Consider the following 19,809-nt stretch of genomic DNA (forward strand, 5'->3'; position numbering starts at 1 on the left):
TCTACCAAGCTCCCAGGGGACTGTGATGCTGCTGGTCCAGGTACTTTACTTTGAGTAGTGAGGCCCCAGACTGTGGTCTCTCCACAGCAGCTGCAGCATGTGGAACCTAATTTCCCAGGGTCAAAGGAGGCCGTATGAACAGTACTGGTACTTGTTGCACTGTCTTCCTCCCTGTGTGCACAAGCAGGACCACCAGATACTCATTTCTCCCACCATGCACGCTCCCCCGGAGTCCTTGGTGTGTCTCATATGTGCTCACAGTCCTCTCCACTGCTTTGGCTGTAAGACACTCACTTCTTGCCACCACCTTTGAAGTCACCCGAGGGTAGCCCCTCACCATTACCACTGCTTCTAGTGCCTTCTCTGAGCATGCCAAGCCTAGAGTTCTCACTCCAGGTGTTCTGAAACACAGGAGCCTCAAGGTGTGGAAAGGCACTGAGTTCCTTCCTGCTAGCCCTCAGCAGAGTTGTGCCATGTTCCTTGCAGAAATAGGGAGAAGACCCTCTCCCCCTCAGAGTCACCTGTACCCCAAGCAGCAGCACTGGATCTCACAAGTTCTCTTGTGAAGACGTCTCCATCAGCTGCTGCCTGTAGGCTTCCTGACCTAGGGGAATAGAACTTCTGTCCTCCTGTACTCCTTTCTCCTGCGTATGCCTCTGCTCCCAGCTCTCCCAGAATTCACCACCCTGAAGCAAGTCAACCAGGTCAACTTCCAACTCGAATAGAGGGAGTGATGGTCCGTAAACTCGCCAGACATACCTATGTGTGAATCTCAGCTTAGGCTCAGCTAGAACCATGCCCCGTGTGTGACACAAGGCATAGTAAAGGAGATTTTGGAGAGGCATCTCAAAGATTCAAGTACATCATGGGGCCTAGGAAAAGCACTGGAATAATTCTGGGATCTGAGGTCGGAGACCTCCTCTGTCCCTACTTAGCTTTGTGAGCTCAAGCATTTCAGCAACCCTCTCTGATTGTTTTCCAACTATGAAATAATGGAGGAGAGACTCCAGATGATCTTTAAGCTGTACCTTTCAGTTCTGTCTGATCTTCTGTCCTCTCCTTGTAGCACTTAGTGGTCTAGATAATTCTATAAGAAATTGTTCCTACTTACCAACTATCTGTTCTACCATTGGAAATCAGAGCAGCACCCAGCAGACAAAGCTCAAAATGTAAACTCCAGTGCCTTGAGTTTTGCCTCTTATTAGCTCTGTGATCTTAGTCAATTCATTCTTCCTCTCTAATTCTCAGTTTTCTCACTGTAAAGTGAAAGAGTCGGACCAAATGGACTCATAATCATATGCACAGGTTTCAAACTGTAGGCTCTTGGGCTGCATTTAGCCTAAAGCATGTTTTACTTGATCTATATAACATTGAAAAAACTTTGAATCAGTTGCCAGCCTTTAAAACTTAGGAGGTTTTACATAAAAATCTGGTTTCCTGGCTTTTCTTGAAAGATCAGAAAATTGGCAATATGAGTCACTGCTCTTGAAGAGCCACCACCGGCCTGAAGGGTGCTGTGGCTCCGTCCTCGTTAAGGGGCACACACTCTACTCTGTTGCAGCCTCTCCCAGGCCCATTACACTCATTGATATTATCTGCCCAAGTCCCGTATGTGGTTGAGTGTGTGATCCCTGGGTAGCAGTTACACTGACTAGCTTGGCAATATCAGGTGAGCGCTTATGCTTTCTAAGATGCAGTGTCCAAACTATAAAATGGGGACAGTAAGTGCTCATGTTATTGCGTTGACTGTATTAATGAGACAGAGCAGGATCAGCAGACTTTTCTGTAAAGGACCAGAGAGTAAATATTTTCAGCTTTGCGGGCGACCTAAGATCTCTGTTGCATATTCTTCCTGTACTTACTGTTCCTCTTCATTTTTACAATCTTTTAAAAATGCGAACATTCTTAACTCTCAGGCTCTAGAAAAACAGGCCCCCGGGGGGACTGGGCCTGTGGGCTGTAGTTTGCCAACCCGTGAAACACAGCACGTGAAGTGCTTACAAGAATGCCAGGCAGACAGTGAGTATCAATAAATGTACTTCTTGTTGTTGCAGTTCCAGGCTTCTCATTCTCTGACTCTGGGACATGGGTGTACTCCACAGTGCCCATTGCAAGTCCCCGTGGCTGTTCTGATTCTCTTCTGACAACACAGAGGGGAACAGCGTTTTGTCTGTTGAGACACGTCTTTCTAAACAGAAAGCCCTGCATGGTATATAAAGAGCTCAAAGCAGCACGACACATACAGTGCAACTGTGTCATCACCGTGAAATCAAAGCTATTGTTTAAGCCATTTGCCAAACCACATCCCCATCCCAGTTCTTCTATCTGAAACGTTACCAAGCAATCACAGCTGGACGAAGAGTTGGAGGTCCTTTAAAAGCTGATTATAGGTTCCCTGTTCTCATGGCTTCCTCCTTTGTTTGGGTCCTTTAACTCCTCTCCTCCCCACCCTCACAAACACCTTGTGCTGTATTATTTATTATTTAACTTGAATGCCAGGGATGCAGCTTGCGATGAAAGGCACTTGAAAAAACAAAATTGCATTGTGTTGTATGACTCTCGTGCATGAGGCTTGGCATAATTAAAAAGGAGAGGCATGATCACGCAAGGAATGTGTCGGCTGAATCTAAAGAAATGACAGTTATTTTCTATGGTGTCCACGGAACCTGAGGGGAGCATGTATTTAAATAAAAGAGGCAAGGAGCACATCAAGAGATTGTCCAAAAGATATGCTTACTTCTTTTCCCTTCCTGGGAACAAAATCACATCTGGGACACAAGTCAAGTTGCTAGGATGACTTTGACCTAAATTTCCTTGATCCAGGCCCTATGCATCACATTTAGAGGACCTACCACTCTTCATTTAGCAAACACTGCTTGTGCCCTTACTGTGTGCCAAACCATGTGCTAAGTCCTAACAATAGACAGATGAATCAATCAAGGGCCCTGGAATCCAAGAATTTATGGTCTAGTGAGGAAGACAGATATGCTAAACACATAATCCCAATATAGAGTATTAATTAGTGCTATAATAGCAAGAGCCAACACTTAACAAGCACGTATGGTGTGCCAGGCATTAAGTGTTTCTCATATGATTTTAAATGATTTCATCCTCTCAACAGTCCTGAGGGTTATATGCCAATATAAGTTTCCATTTTACAGTTGGAGAAACTGAGGCCAGAGGCTATGTAATTCTTAATTCTTTAAGGCCACCTAGCTAATAAGTGGTAGAGCTCTGATTCAAACCCAAAGAGCCTAACTTCGGATCCTTGCAAGGCCTTAAACAGCCTCTTACTAATGGGCTTGGACCACGTTCTGGGAACACAGTAGAGAAAAGCCCCTAATTCTACCTGTAGGGGTCAGGGAATGCACTAGACAACACGACATTTGTCTGAATGAGTCCCTGCACAGGGAAGCTGGGCAGGACATTCTAGGCAGAGAAGAAGCATGTGTTTAGAGGACGATATCTGTAAAAGACCCAGAAAAGAGAATATTCAAAACATGACTGTTAGACCTTTTTTTTTTTAAACGACACTTAGCATTACCAGTAGTTATTCATTCAATGTTAGTCTTTCCTGCAATTCTGGAAACTTCAGGAAGGCAGGTGCCTGTCTTGTTGACTACTGTATGCCCAATGCCCAGCACATGCTTAATAATTATATTTTGAGACAAATGAACAAATCTAGTCAAGGTTGAACAGTAAGAAGAGGATTAAGCTAATATTATATCCACTATGGACAAGGGTTACTACTCACTTTATTTTACTTTAACATATTAATAAAATATATCAACGTTTTAAAATTCTCATTTCACACTATCTTTTTTTAGACATGTCCCTGGTACTCTTAAAAGGCTTTAAAAGCACAGTATTGTCAAAACTCTCATTAATATATGTATCAGTAACATTCTGCACTTGTATCTGGAGCAGTTATTCCGTGCACAGAATTCTAAGCACAACGCTGTACTTTGCCTGTGATAGCCGTTAATTGGATGAAATGAAATGGTTATAGTTGCACGCAGCACATTTTTAAGTGCAAACCCACGTGTGACAAGATAGGAACTTTCTTTTTTTCTCCTGTAGAAGAAAACCACGCCGATGGGCAAGGTAGAAGTCTCCCAAACAGTCAGGCCTTCTTAGGGAAGCTGCGGGACTGTCTAAAGAAAAGAAATGTTTGACTTTGCTAGTCAGATGAGGAAAGATGTCTAAGGCTGCAGGTAAGAGGGAGAAACATGGGATCTACTTGCCCGGGACTCTGGGGTAGGGCTCTCGAAGGTTTGGCAATTTCCTGATTTCCTTTTAAGCTATCATTGTAAGTATTAAATTGAGAACAGCCTCTGTCTGGCAGGCAGGTTACTCCAACTCTTACAGAGGAAAACACAGGCATGCAGTCCAGTGAGTGGAAGAAGAAATCTTTTCGTCAATCCTGTTTTTCTAACATGTCTGTAAATCTGTGACTCTTTCTCCGTAACATTTTTCCACCATGAAAAATGTTTGATTAGGAAATTATGTGGAAGAATGATTCAGATGGTTAAGCCAGGGTATTTGACTTTCCCTTGAAATAATTTCCCAAGATTGGGCCACAGACAGCTTTTTACCTTTGACCATGCATCAGAGTGCAGTATTCTAATTCATATGCCTGTGGTGTAAGCAGTGAAATGTTGAAATCCAAGAGCAGTGTTCATTTCTGCCTCCAGTGGGCACTGCCCTCATAAACGAAGGGAGAAGTTCCCAGCACCTACCCTGCAAGTGGGTTTTCTCTGGATAAGAGTTGATCTTTAGGTTGTTACATATGTCCGTGTAGGAGGAAGAGATGAGAGCTTCGAGTTAGCTTGACTTGAGTTCCCCTGCTGGTTTTACCTCTTCATAGCCATGTGCCTCTGAGCAAAGCATGGGGCTGGCATAGAGCAGTATTCCCTCCCCTCTCGGCTTCCATTTCCAAATCTGAGAGCAGAAGAGAAACGGCAGAAACAGCCACACCTTCCTTCAGAGATAGAACAAAACAAGTTGTGACTTGCCTAACCCTGGAACTGGAAAGACGTTTATAGCTGAAAACAATGCACTGCTCGGCCCTGCCCTGAGCTCTGAGACAATATGAAACGCAAGAATCCTTCTTTTCTTCATTCCACAAATATTTATTGTGTGTTTACAATGTTCCCGCCACTGTGCCGAGCACTGAGGATACCATGGAGAGCACATGCAGACACCGTCCCTTGGGAGTAGTTTACAGATTACCAGATTCTTCCATATGCATTACCTCAGTGATGTGAAATAGGCATTGTTGATGACTTCTTTATGGATAAAGAAATTGAAGCCAAGAGCCAGGAAAGCTGAGTTTAATGCAAGGGAGTGGAGTCAAGAGTTACACTCAGAGGCCAGCCCCAGTGACGTAGTGGTTAAGTTTGCGCACTCCAGTTCGGATCCTGGGAGTGGACTTAACGCACAGGTTGTCAAGCCATGCTGTGGCAGGCGTCCCACATATAAAGCAGAGGAAGATGGGCACAGATGTTAGCTCAGGGCCAATCTTCCTCAGGAAAAAGAAGAGGATTGGCAATGGATGTTAGCTCAGGGCTAGTCTTCTTCACCAAAAAAAAAGAAAGAAAGAAAGAAAGAATTACACTCAGATAGTCTGGCTCTAAAGCCAGTGTTCTTTTCACTGCACCTGTGGCCTCCCCATTTCTGTACCAACAATAGCAACACAGGTGTCTGTTTAATGTTGGGCAGTTGACAAAGCACTTTTGCTCACTTGATTTTGTTGGTTGTACAACAGTTCTGTGCTATAGGTATTTTTGTTATTAATATCTCCATATTTCATTGATGAAATTGACCCAGAAAAGTATGATGGCTTGTCCAAGATCACCCAGCTAGTTGGTGGCTGAGCCAAGACTAGATTCCAAGACTTCTGATGCCAGGCTCTGTCGGTTATATGTCGACTCCCAATTTAAATATTTCTAAATGCAGAATTCTTGAGCCGTATTTTCACTGTTTTAGATTTTTTCCATAACCTATGTAAATTATAATTAAATTCCTGCTAATAGTCCATTTTGTGGCAAAACCTCGATAATCAGTGAGCCGAGGCCTGCAGGCTTGAAAGTTATTTACGGTTAACTCTGAGGGGTGCTGTTTATTACTCAATCTATATGTGCTCCAGCAAACTGTTTACTCGTACATGCAAGCTGGCTGACTACACTTTTCTTTATTCCCCCTCAGCAAAAACGGAGAAACCAGCTTCTAGCATATGGAAGCATTTCTACACTGCTAGATTTCCTGATGAGGGTGGGGTGGGACGCTCAAGCATGATTTGCAGCTATGTGTCAGAAGAAATACACGTTTTCGAGTGGGGCTGACTGCCGCTAGGTTCCACGTGGCAAAAGTTGTCTCCAGAAAATAATTTTTCCCTCCACTTTCCACCCACTTCACCATTTGTGAAAATAAGTGCTTTCTGAATCTAGTTAATGTTTTTAAGGACACAAAATCCAGAAAATCCAGTCTTTCTTTTTTATGCTAATGCTTATGCTCTCTGGCCGGCTCAGGGTACAAGCAGGGAGCTGAGCACGTTCAGGTCCAGCAGTTCCATTTGAGACCACACTACAGTTGTTTTGTTTTTTAAGTAAATTAAATTACTAAGCATGTAAGTACTATCTGGATAGATGATACCTTTAAACTTAAATGCCCAACATGATAATTTCATGAGTAAACCTATACGTAATGCATAATTCTATTCTCAAAGTACCAAAAGGCTTCTAACGTGACAAAGGCCATGACAATATGACACATGTTTTTAATGTTTTAAGAAACATCCACTTTCCTCCCTCAAACAAGGCTTCTCCCTTGATTTGGATTGGCAGTTTTTATGGCACTGGTCTAACGCTTCAGGTAAAGAGCTCTCATTTGCATAGGTATTTCCCCACCTGATTTGCTACTTAGAAATGTATATAGGTATAAAGAAACCAGAGGCATTGTCTGCACAGCTTGGAAGGACTTGTGGGTTATTCCCCACCAGAGGGTTTGACTCTATTTCTACTGCTTTGTCATTTTAACAGTGCCTTAAAAGCCACTAAATCATTAGCTCTCCTCCTGGGTTTCAAAGAGCCCCCACACACCTCCTCTCATTGTTTCTGCTCGCTTCCCTGGGGTGTACGCCCTCCAGTGTTGCTATTTTCCCTGTTTTACAGATGAGAAAACTGAGGCGTAGAGACACCGGATGACTTTTCTCAGGTTACACCAAGAGGCAGGCATAGAAAGTCAGCTCTGCCTGATTCTTCAGCAGACTTTTCACCCCCTCGCTGGAGGCGTGTGGGTATCCAGGGTGCTCTTCCCAGGGTTTGGAGGAAGGAGCACTGGATCAGGAGTCAAGGGACAGAGAGGTTTGCTCTGAATTGGCTGTGGGGCTTGAGGAGGTCAGAGACTCCCTGGGAACCCAGCTCCCACATTTATAGGGCAAGGGAGTGACCTGGGTGCCGCCATATGGTCCCCCCATCTGTGACACCCTGTGGGTCCTGTACTTTTGAGGTTCTCTACCTGTACGCAGTGCTGCAAAAGGTCTTACACTTGGACTTTTAAATTTTATTTACTGCTTTTCAAGTATGTCATATAAATCAAATTCATAAACACTTAAGGACTATAACACTATTTGTTAAAACACTCAGAAGGAGGCGGGGGATTGCATTTTTACTTGGATCTGATATCACCATTGAAATGTTCACATATCTATCTTATTCCCCAATATGACTTAACTCCTTAATGGCAAGGTTGACGGAGCCGGCGTGGCTGTCCTCCCTCCCTGCTAGCATCCCCACACCCCACCTTTCCTACCTCTGGGACTAGTACACTGCCCGGTGCCTAGCAGCTACTCAATAAAGAGCTGCAGTTTTGCCTTGTTATTACTATATTTTTATTTAATTCTACCTAAGGCATAAAGCCACAAAGTAAACATTGATTTAAAGAAGTAGTCATAATTAATGGCTCCCATAATAAAGTAACTCATTACAGTAACATATCGAGTCAGTATGATCCCATGTGCAAGCTATTCTCAGGTAATAATACAGATCGCTTAAAAACAGGGTCACCTTCTAGGAAGAGCTGAAGAGTTTGTGATGTGAAGGGTGCTGAATACTGAGAAGCTGTTGAGTGGATTGGCGCACACACAATCTTCTGCTTTATAATGTAGAGCCCAAAAAACATCCTGCAAGTCAGTTCGTTTTCAAAGCTCCATGCCTTGAGCATCCGCTATGAATGAAGTATTGTACTATTCACAGTAACCGTAAGAGCTGACTCTTACCCCCATTTTATAGGCCAGGAGACTAAGGCACAAAGCCATACTCTAGGAACTGGCAGAGCAGCCAGACTCTGGTCTGTTGAGCTCCAAAGCCAACGTTCTTTCCACCACCAGTGAGCTGCCACTCAGGGGCCCTGATTTCCTCCTCTACGCAGAATTCACTGGGTCCAGAGCTCCAAGCTGAAAATCATTGCCTTGAAATGACAGGGGAAAATCGAGTTGGTCAGATGTGACCCAGAGCAAAGATCTAATTCAGAATCATTTAGTTTCATATCTGCCACCTGAGACCACAGGCATATTCCTCCAGCGGCCCAGGCTCCACTGAAGAGCACGCTCTGCTCCACACGCACAGACATCCTCTCTCAGACTCACTTTTGAGGACCAGCATTGATGGACGCCCTGCTGCCAAATGACTTCCCAGTTACTGACCTTTAAAATCACACTTGGTACATGACAGTAGAGACACCTGGGCCTACTTACTCAAAATTTCTGTTCCCAGATTTTTCGCAGATCCCTGTTTGCCCTTCTGCCCCATGCCTGCACTTCCAGAACGACCGGGCATGGCTCAAAAGCAAATCCTTAATATGTTCTAAGGATGCAAGAGGTCGAAAGAGCCTCTTGGAGCCTTAGCTACCTGATAAAATTCATGGGACTCTTCCTTTGCCATGGCTCACACTCTATTTTTATATTAAAAACAAACAAACTCAAGGGCTGGCCCCGTGGTCGAGTGGTTAAGTTCGCGCGCTCCGCTGCAGGCGGCCCAGTGTTTCGTTGGTTCAAATCCTGGGCGCGGACATGGCACTGCTCATCAAACCACGCTGAGGCAGCGTCCCATATGCCACAACCAGAAGGACCCACAACGAAGGATATACAACTATGTACTGGAGGCCTTTGGGGAGAAAAAGGAAAAAATAAAATCTTTAAAAAAAAAGATATTTATAAAAAAACAAACAAACTTGAAAATGCTGAAAGCGAGTATCTGATCTTCGAATGAGAAAGCACTTCTAAGGATAATAAAGGAAAGAAATCATAATGAAAGATATCAGTAGATTGACTAGAGAAGACAAATTTCTGCTCGTCAAAAAATTCATTAGAAAATAAAAGGCAAATAAGGCTAAGGAAATATTTTTAATAGAAGTGACAAAGGCCAAATATCTTTAATAGAGATGGATCTTTTATGAATTGATGAGAAAAAAAATCAGTAGAAAAATAGACAAGGGGCATGATGGATAATTCATAGCAGAGTAAAGATGAACGGCTAATAAACATGAAAAAGAGTTCCATTTCACTCGTAATCAAAGAAATGTAAATTAAAACAATATTAAAGGACTAGTTTTTGTATATCAATGTGTCAAAGGCGAAAAAGAAAAATAAGTCCCAATGTTTGTAAGCATGTGGGAAATGTTTTTGCTTCCTTCAATTTGATACACACATACTTGTCTCTCGTCTTATTCAACTTCCCATTTCTTTGACTATAAAAAGTTTTGCAAATGTGATGTTCTTTGACCCTTTAATTCTAATTCTAGCAATCTATAGTAAGGAAATAAGTGAAGATGGGAATATGAATTACGTCTATCACAGCATTACTTACATTAACAAAAACTGGGGAGAAAGCAGGCCTAAATGCCCCGGAAAGAAGACTGGGTAAATAAATTATGGTACATATATTGCAATGCAGGCATAAAAATTGTTATAAACACTTGTAATGACATTACAAAATGCTCATGACATACATATAGATACGTATGCACAGGCATGCACATATACACAATATAATCTCAACGACTTGAAATGTGTCCTCTGCATATACAGAGATGGAGGAAATTCACAAGTATGCCACAGTGATTATTTCTGGGTGGAGGAAATATGATATTGCAAATGTTTCATTTTCTTCTTTGCATTTAATATTTTCTATAAGGAATATATATGGCTCTATAATCAGAAAAAACTCCAAAAAAATGTTATTAACAAATCAGAAAAGAGAAGAAAAAGGCAGCCTGTGTTGGAGGCCCATTAAGAAAGTCTAAACACAGACCCCAGGGCCCCAGAGCTCCACACAGATCCCGTCACTCAGAGTAGTGGCTAAGTCAGACTTGGCATAGGAGGGGCAGGGGAGAGAACCTTCTAGAATTAAGCCTTAACCCAGAGCTGAAGTCAAGACAAGCCAGTCAGAGCGTGCCTGTTCATTGTCATCACACTGGGGAAGGAGTTACAGGCAAAATGCATTTTGATATTTGCTTACAAGTGGGGTACAATGCTAGAAAGACATTTGTTACCAGGGAGGGGAAAGGTCAGTTACTATCTGATTCGAGTAGAAACAGGGCGTGCTGAAAAAGCACCGTTACTTAATATAAAAATTCTCTTAAAAATTGTTAAATTTTTTGCTTAAAAGCAATATATGTACATCCTGGTAAATTTAGAAAACAGAAAAGTAGAGAAAACTATAATTCTACCATGCAAAGCTGACCACAATTCAAATTTTGTTGTATTTCTACCCTTAAGAATGGTAGTTTTATTTTTATTGATTTGTTTTTACTCTTTTTTCTCCTCATAATTGAGATCGTAGTATATTTTGTTTTCTAAACAAATAACTTTAAAATTAATGGGTTGTCCCTTTAACTTTTGCATTGGAGGGAAGATCAACATCATTTAAGAGAATTGTAATTCACTGTGCTCAAAACAGAGAGAGGGGAGTACTGTACACACGGCCATGACAGAAGAGTCTTGACTAGAGACTCACAGAGAAAGCCACAGGACGAAATTGACAATCAAATACTATTGCAAATGAAATTTGAAATTACCCAGTAGTGTTAATTTAATTACCTAACTTTGATCAGTACATTTTAAAAGCCTTCGGAAATTTCTTTTTTTAATCTCTTTTCGGAAGCTGAGTCTTCGGTTTTGGTATACTCATGAGCTCTTATCCTCAAGCCAGAAAAGAGGAAGGGACTCTAGCTGGTGGTTTGAGATTCTGAAGGCATTATATTGTATCCATTTCTACACCAATGAAAATAAGAATGAGGCCAATCATGGTCTTTATTTTTAAGAAATTCGTGGCTTTTGTCCATACCATCACATACTTCATAAGACTTGCTTGGGTCTATAATTGCCCATATGTCACAATCAGAGCCAGCCCAGTCTTGTCAGCCAGAAACCTTTCACCCACAAATTTCACTGCCCTCTGGCCAAGAGATTCTGTTAGTGAAATAAACAGTTGGGGACAGTGTTTGCAACAGAGTTAAAGCCTTGGGAAATTTCTAATACTTGAGTAAGATCCAGATAATATGTTCAGTTATCTCTACCCATTACTTTAAAAACAATAAGCGAATGAGTAAATGAAAGAAGATGAGCCCTGACAAGCTTTTTGTGGAGAAAACAGGGCCCAAGGATCAGAGAAATTACATTAAAAACAGATTTAGGTTTTGCGCAATCTTTGATTTCTTTTTAGAAATTATGGATTTCAAACAATGAGTGCTAACATAATAACTGGTTCCATTCATCAAGTGCCTTAAGCCCTGTATAAGAGTTATGACAACATTTACTTCAACAACCATTGGTGGTTACCCCCATTTTATAGATAATGAAACTGATGCATAGTGGGAAAGATGGAATTTAACGTAACATTTTTTGTTTCTTAGTTTTGGGCAGTGCATGTCTTTTTTTTTTTTTTTTGAGGAAGATTAGCCCTGAGCTAACTACTGCCAATCCACCTCTTTTTGCTGAGGAAGACTGTCCCTGAGCTAACAGGGTAGTGGATGTCTTAACGCAGTCCTTCAATTGTATCAATCGTGAAGTTACTAAGGAATCATTTGGTCTTTGATAATAATTAGATGAGATTTATTTATTTTTACAACCATTCCTGTAAGTGTCTTGAGCAATAGGACACTGTTGAAATGTGCGGTTTTCTTTATCTACTTTTGTGATGTTAATAGCTAACACGTATCTGCTGTGACAGGTACTGTGTTCAATGTTTGGCATGCATTACTGCATTTAATCCTCACCACAACTGTAGTGAGAGAAAAGAAACGAACAAAACCATTTTTCAAATGAGGAAACTGAAGGATAGGAAGATTAAAGTGACCTACCTAAGACACACAGCTAACAAATGACATAACCAAAATTTGCATCTCCATCAGTGCGGGCCCCGTCTTCATCCACTCAGCTATCTTTTCTATTAATCAATAAGATCTTCTCATCATAGAATCATAGGATTTAGAGCAGGAAGACATCTTAAGGAGCTCCTTATAACACAGTATATAGACAAAAGGAACGGGAAGCCCAGAGAGGTCAGTAACTTGCCCTGGGTCACACAACAGAAGAGTAGCAGAGCAGACTTAAGATACAAATTTGGTGTCTTAAAAATAATCTTATTTTCATCTAGTGAAGGATCTATAGTCACAAGAGGTAGTTTTGTGGCTAGCTTCTTGTCTATCAATCTTTGATCTTCCAAAAGTTTTAATTTGCTTGGCTTCTGACTCTTATTTATTCCTTTATGTCAAAGACCTTCAGCGATAATGCAATAACAAATGCTGTACAAACAAGAAGGTGCCCTTGTCCAAAGCCCAGAGCTGGACAGACTCATAGATGTCACTTAGAAGAACCAAGCACCAAGCACCCCACTCCTACTGATGGTACATTTCTATTGAGCCACTGAGACGAGGTGGAGCTCCCATTCTCTCTCCCGTTTCAGACAGTTCTTGTCTCCTGTCCTGCAACATCCTTTTATGATTTTCCAGTTGCCCCTGTTGTCACCCCACCTGTGATAGGACTCAGTGCTCAGAATCTCTAGGTTGGACCACACGAAAAGGAAAATTAGAAATAGGTCTGGACTTTAGAGTGCTCTGTCTAGCGCGGTCCTGAGCATGGCTGTTAATAATGGAAGTGTAACAACCGCATTTGGAACTTTGCATGGCCCTGTCACTTCTCTCCCACTTGGGCATTTCCCCAAGGGGAGAAGCGCGGCAATAAAGGACAGATTGACCTTTCTCTTCAGCCCCGCTGGCTGTGCTCGTGGACATCTCTGTCTCCCTTGGAGCCTGCTAGAATTGGCTGGAGAACAGTCCTTGACTCAAATAACTGAAAAATACACTTAACACCGCATTGATTTTCCGTATAATTTTATAAGCACAAACATTCTTTTCATTTCCTGACAAACAACTATATTCCCCAAAGTGTCCAATAAAAATCAGTAACTTGCACATCACTATCTTCGTCAGTGGCTGCTGTTTGGAGTTAGTCAGTCACCAAGGCCAAGGTCTTTCTCTTGCCGCCTCTACCCTCCTCCACCTCCCTCCCCCAACAAGCTACCAAGTTGAGCCAGGAGGGGGTGTGGAATAACTGTGTAGACCTCCCTGAGTCTGTTCAAAGCCCTTTACAGTAAAATACAGAATTTTCAAGCAATCCTTCCTGGAAAAAGGAAATCAGGGGCAGAGATGGAAGGTGTTGCTCTAAACGCAATCGCTGCCTCCTCGACTCTTGAGATGCACGGACTGCACATGGCCCCTCCCCACTCTCCAGCTCCAGCTGTGAGTGAGAGCCTGTCCTCCCAGTGCATATGCGGCTGAGATGAGTATCTCCGGGACTGAGGCCAAACGGGCACCCCGACCTCCAGTGGCAGGTATTACTCTAAAGTTGCATCATAAGACAAGGAATGACAAGAGCGAACATTGAAAGTGGGCAGTCATCGTTGGCCCCAGGAATCTTTCTGTTGCGCCCCTCCCCCTAGCCCTGGGAACATGGTGTTCCCTTGAAATGCTATTCCTAACTTTCAGGACAGCCTTTCCCCCCAAACAACTTCTCTTCTCTTTGAAACAGCGACCCTGGCTGAAAGTGGCAGCAAAGAAACAAAGAGGAAGGTGTTGATTCTCACCCAGAAGTCTGTCTGCTCACAGTCCTTTAGAAGCGCAATCCTCAGGAGGTAGGGCACTGGGGGTTGCCAAGGGGACCTGAAATACCGGTTTGCCACGGTCCTGAAGGAATCGGCTCCCAGGGCCAAGAGGGGAGAAGGTGTCAGTCACTCAAAACCCTCTGTGGCTCTGATTCCGAAATGGAAAAAAAACAAGGAAATCATCGCTCAGCGATGGGCAGGCAGAGGAGTTAAGACAGGGGCTCTCCACAAGAAATGCTCCAGCTCTTTTGGCCTGGATGGAGCCAGGACTTCCGGGCTGCTTGTGTCAGGAAGTGTGTGTTCTTGCTCTGTGTTTACGTGTGTTTTTTCCCCCTCCTTCTTTCCCTGAGCCCTGGCACTGGGGAGTGTGGAATGGCTCAACCTGTTGTAATCGAACATATGAGTTGCTGCTTGTTGCAAAGATATTGCAGCAGCCTCTTCATTAAAGCAAGCTGTTCTTGGATGCTAGGAATTAATTTCCTTGTCTATGGTTGCCTGCTTGTGCTCTGGGCAGGGAGCGGAGCAGGGTGCTGGGTGTTGAGTATGGGGTAGAGGGCAAAGGGAACACTGGGTAGAAGAGGACTGGCCATACCGCGAAGCTCCCTGGAGCAGTGACCCACAGCTCCCACCTGCTCGAGCCAGTGGGCTCCTGATGACCACCTTGGTGTCCAGTGCTTAGGAGATGTGGCAGGTGCTTCAAGGGACTCCTAGCAGAGGTATCCTCTATGCATAGTGGCACGAACCCGTAATCCCACCCTCAGACCTTCAGCCTCAACTTGACTGCTGCCCCCTGGAGTCTCCACTGGCCCTCTGAATCTCAGGCTCCCTGATCACTGGCCCATTTAAGAGGGTGGGACCATCCTGGGGGAAATAGGGGAGGCATTCATTCACTCATCTGTTGGCTCATTCATTCATTCATTCCTGTATGCATGCATTCATGTGTTCATTCCTCCCCGTATTAATTCATTTATGTATTAATCTTTTCATTCGCTCTCATACTTTCCTTTGTCTATTTAGTATTCATTCATTCACGTATATATTTATTGGCTCATTAATTCACACAGTCGCTGACATAGTCATTCACTCACCTGTTAATTCATTCGTGCAATCATTGTCGGCAATCACTGTGCATGCCTTCATTGATGCATATGTGCAGCATTCACTTTTTCTTACGTATGTTTGTTCCTACATCCATCCATCCATTCAGTCAATCATACCAAGTTCTTTTATTCATAGATATGCTGCCCATGAATTTATATGTTCATTTATTTGTGTGTTCATTGATTTAACTCTTTATCCATTGAACACATGTCCTAAGTGCCTACTATGTGCTTGGCACCATGGGGGATGTGAGAGGAAAAAGAATCAGGCACCCTCTTGGTTGCAAAGAGTCTAGGACAGAAGACATGGCTGTAAGGAACCATACCACAAAGAAGAAAGTGATGGATGCCATCAGAGGGGCTGAGGAACGTCAAGGAGAGAGATGGCAGGGAGATTTGAGGGGCCCAGAGGGCGTGGGCCACTTGGAAAGAGCAGTGGACTTGGCTTCAGTCTCACCAACTTGGCCTTGAATCTTGCTCTGCCCCTTAGTGCAGCTTTGCTCTAGTTAATTAACCTCTCTAAATCTCAGTTTTCTTGCCTGTAAAATGGGGAGGAGGAATGCCCACCTCACCAGGTGGTTGGGAAAACAAAATGAGGTGACTGATGTCAAGTGCCTCACAGATTAAAAAAAAAAGTGCTCAGCAAATATTCGTTTTCTTCCTCCTTGCCCTCTAAATGTCTTTTCCAAACTTTTGTCAGCAAGTTGGAGGTGACCTTCTCTGCGGGAGGTGGAGGGGAGAATGAGCACTGAAGAGCCACGTTAGCATGCACAGGGAGCTGATCTGAGGAGCTGAGGGAGCCAGAAGTTAATCCCTGAGAGGTTTCTAGATCTTCCCTAGGCCCCCCCTGAGAGAAAGGCTGAGTGAAACTGTCAAATATTCTTTCAAATGTAAAACCTGCCCAGGGAATTGGCCCAAGGAATCTGTTAACACAGGTTTGCACAAACCCTCCTCACTGGGTGAAAGGGGATGGAGGATTTGATTGAGAATAGAGCTGGGGAACGGTCTGATTGGTGGGGTGCTGTGTATTTCTCTGTAGGTCTGTGGTCCCAGGAGGAGGGAGGAGAGCCCACACTTCTCGAGCCACCCACTCTCTTGTCCAGACCTGTGTAGACGCTGCATGTATCTTACCCCGCTTGTTTCCTACAGCGGCCTTGTGATCCATGTATTATTACAAACGAAGAAACTAAGAGGTGCAGCGGTTTGCTCAAAGTCACGCAATTCACAAATGGTAGAAGCAGAATTTAAACACAGGTCTATCTGATTCCAAAATCTCTGCTTTGATCCACTGTATCGTGTTCTCCCAGGAAGGTTTCTACGCTTTGTGGACATTTTTTTAAGGGCCGTCTATGTAGGGTATGAATGGCCATTGTCAAAGATTTCTTACTATCTTTTCTAACTGAAACTTGAAATATGAACGGAAGTAGAGCAAACCTTCAAGGGGATAAATGAGAATTTTTATTTTAGAGTCATATACAATACATGTATATAGTACGTATGTTTTCATTTTTATTTTAAAATATTTTTAGTAGGGAAGACATAAAAATATGGCATCAAACACAAAAAAGCTTCATGGTTTCCCTCCAAGTTAGGGGGCCTGGGTCTGTGGCTGTCTTGGCAGGGCTGATTTCATAACCCACACCTGTGGGGAGAAATGAAGAATGCGGCGGGTTCAGAGCTCCTATTTCAGATATGTGACCACAGGTACGGCAGGGGCGCAGACCAGTCAGAATCCTGGGCCAGAATGAAGGGAGGGCCAGTGTTACGGGCTGAATTGTCTGCTACCCCCACATTCATCTTTGGTTGAAGCCCCCACCCCCCGCAACTCAGACTGTGATTGTATTTGGAGACAGGGCACTTAAAGAGGTGATTAAGCTAACATGGGTCCTCATCCTTTCTCACGGGTGTCCCTATAAGCAGAGGAGGTTAGGACACAGAGGGAGACACCAGGGGTGTGCCCAGAGGGATGGCCGTGTCAAGAGGCAGCAAGAGGCAGCCTCTTGCAAGCCAAAGAGGGAGGCCTCGGAAGAATCCAGCCTTGATCTTGGCCTTCTAAGCCCCAGACTATGAGAAAATAATCTGTTGTTTCAGCCACCCAGTCTGTGTATTTGTGATCGTGGCTGCAGCCAGCTAGTACAGCCAGGGAGTGGCTGTGTTGGCCAGGGTGGCTGTGTTGGCCTGGTGGGTGGGTGGGGGAATTTGAGGGGATTAGGGACAGTGGCTGTCATAATGAGTAGGGAAATACTTTGGTATTTTCACAACTACTGCAGCCACTCTGCGGCATATCTCTGAATCCACCCAGAGCCAGTGCGGAATCAGGAGGAAGGCCTTAAATGGGGAGACCCTGATTATTGGTCAGAAGAGACATCCTGTGCAGCCAGAGATCCAGTGTTGCTCTATGAGAGAGAGGGCTGTGATGGGGAGCATTGGCTCCCCAACAGGGTTCCCCGAAGGCTCAGATTTCGCACGTGGAAGAAGCATGAAGGGAAGACTTCCTGGCAGAGGTGGCGGATTGAGCACACGTGTCTAGTTTTGTTCCCTTGGACACCACACTAAAACTACGAGGGGAGCTTTTTAAAAGACCTAATCTGATGAAGAAAGGGAGAATGGGAGAGACGATAACAGCAGCATCTGAGCAGCTGGAAAGCAGGTGAAAAATAGGCTGGAGAAAGCCGGACCTTGAGTCCTTGGTGGGGAAAGCTGCTGGTCAGCGTGATTTCCACTGAAGAACCTACAAATGGCTCAGGGATTGGCAGTCCCAGGTACTTCTTGAACTGGCAGGAGGGGAGCAGTTAGATTCCTAGACCCCCACCCTCGCTTCATATTTCTAGGAGATTGTCCCTCCACCACCGGGCAGAAACTGCAGACTTATTATCTGGAGAGGGAAAGTGTTCAACAGAGTTTCTCAGGGCTGACGGGTACCAGGTGCAATTGGGCAGGGCGTCACTCTGAACACAAAGATGCAGAGTGGGTACCCGCACACTGAAAGCTGAGGCCATCCCCACCACCAGCTCCTGGCACCAGGCTGTATGAGATTTCTATTGCTGCTATAATTACCAAACAATAGATTTATTATCCTACAGTTCCTGAGGTCAGAAGTCTGAAAGAAGTTTCCGACTGAATTAAAATCAAGGTGGAGGTGGGCTGGGCTAAAATCAAGGTGTAGATAGGGCTGCTCCTTCTGGAGGCCCTAGGGGAGATTCTATTTCCCTGCCCTCTCTAGCTTCTAGAGGCTGCATGCATTCCTTGGCTCAAGGCCCCTTATCACTCTGGCCTCTTCTTCCATAGTCGTATCTCCTTGTTTGACTCTGAGCCTTTGCTTCCTTCTTATAATGACCATTATGATTATAGTGGGCCCACTGGACAACCCAGGTGAATCTCCACATCTCAAGATCCTTAATGACATCTGCAAAGTCTCTTTTGACATGTAAATTAACATAGTCACAGGTTCTAGGAATTAGCACATGGACATCTTTGGGGGACCATTAATGTGCCTACCACACAGGAATTGGAAGGATCTTCTCTGGAGAACTGGACTAGTTCCAGGAAGAAAGAACTAAAGGGACTGACAATTGGGATTCCCAACACTTGACTCAGCCAGCTCTCCTCACAGTGACACTCACGTTGACAAGTCCCACCTGCATGCCCAACCAGCTTATTATCTCCAGCTCTTATATGTTGGCAGACACCTGAGGAGAGCTTCTAGCATGAGAAATGGAGACCAAAAGAAAGAGAAAAAGGATGTGGGGGAGATGGAGTCCACACAGGGAGTAGAAAACAGGGGAAAGAAAAGCTTTCAGGGAAATTACACTCTTTACAATGTTCAGAAGATAAAGTTGAGATTTCCTGAGAAGCAGAGCAAAAACAAAAACAAACAAAACCAAGACAAAAACCCCCAGGGAAAGAGAAAGTGTGAGAAAAAAGAGAAGTAAATTGGGAGACAGATTTAGGAGATCCCATATTTAAATAATAGAATTCCAGAAAGAGAAAACACAGAAAATGAGTAAGCAAATCATCAATAAAACCATTCAAGAATGCTTCCCCAAATTGAAAGGCATGAGTTTTGAGATTTAAGGGCTCGCGGAGTGCTTGGAACAACAGATGGAAGTATACCCACTCGAGGCACATCGTTGTGAAATTTTACAACAACGGGGACAAGAGAAGATCTTACCAGTTTCCAGAAAGGAGCAGTGAGACCAGGGAAGGGAGGAGGAATGGGAAAGTCTTCAGATTGGTCAGTGACAACACCGGGAACTAAAAGACAGTGGAGCAATGCCTTCCAAAGTCTGAAGGAACTACTTCCAACTCAGAATTTCACGTGTGAGGGTGGGATAAAGACACTTTTAGATATTCAAGGCTTCAAAACATTTTCCTTTTCGTATACCTCATCTCAGGAAGCTACTGGAGAATGCCTTCTCCCAAAACAAGGAAGCAAACCAGAGAAAGGAAAAGATGTGCCACCAGAACGAAAGGATCCAATAGAAGAGAGAGGAGAAGGGTGGTCCTGAGATGGCGGCAGTGTGCCAGGATGGAGGACAACAGTCCAG

This window comes from Equus quagga, chromosome 14, assembly GCF_021613505.1.
Source record: "Equus quagga isolate Etosha38 chromosome 14, UCLA_HA_Equagga_1.0, whole genome shotgun sequence".
NCBI lineage: Eukaryota > Metazoa > Chordata > Mammalia > Perissodactyla > Equidae > Equus > Equus quagga.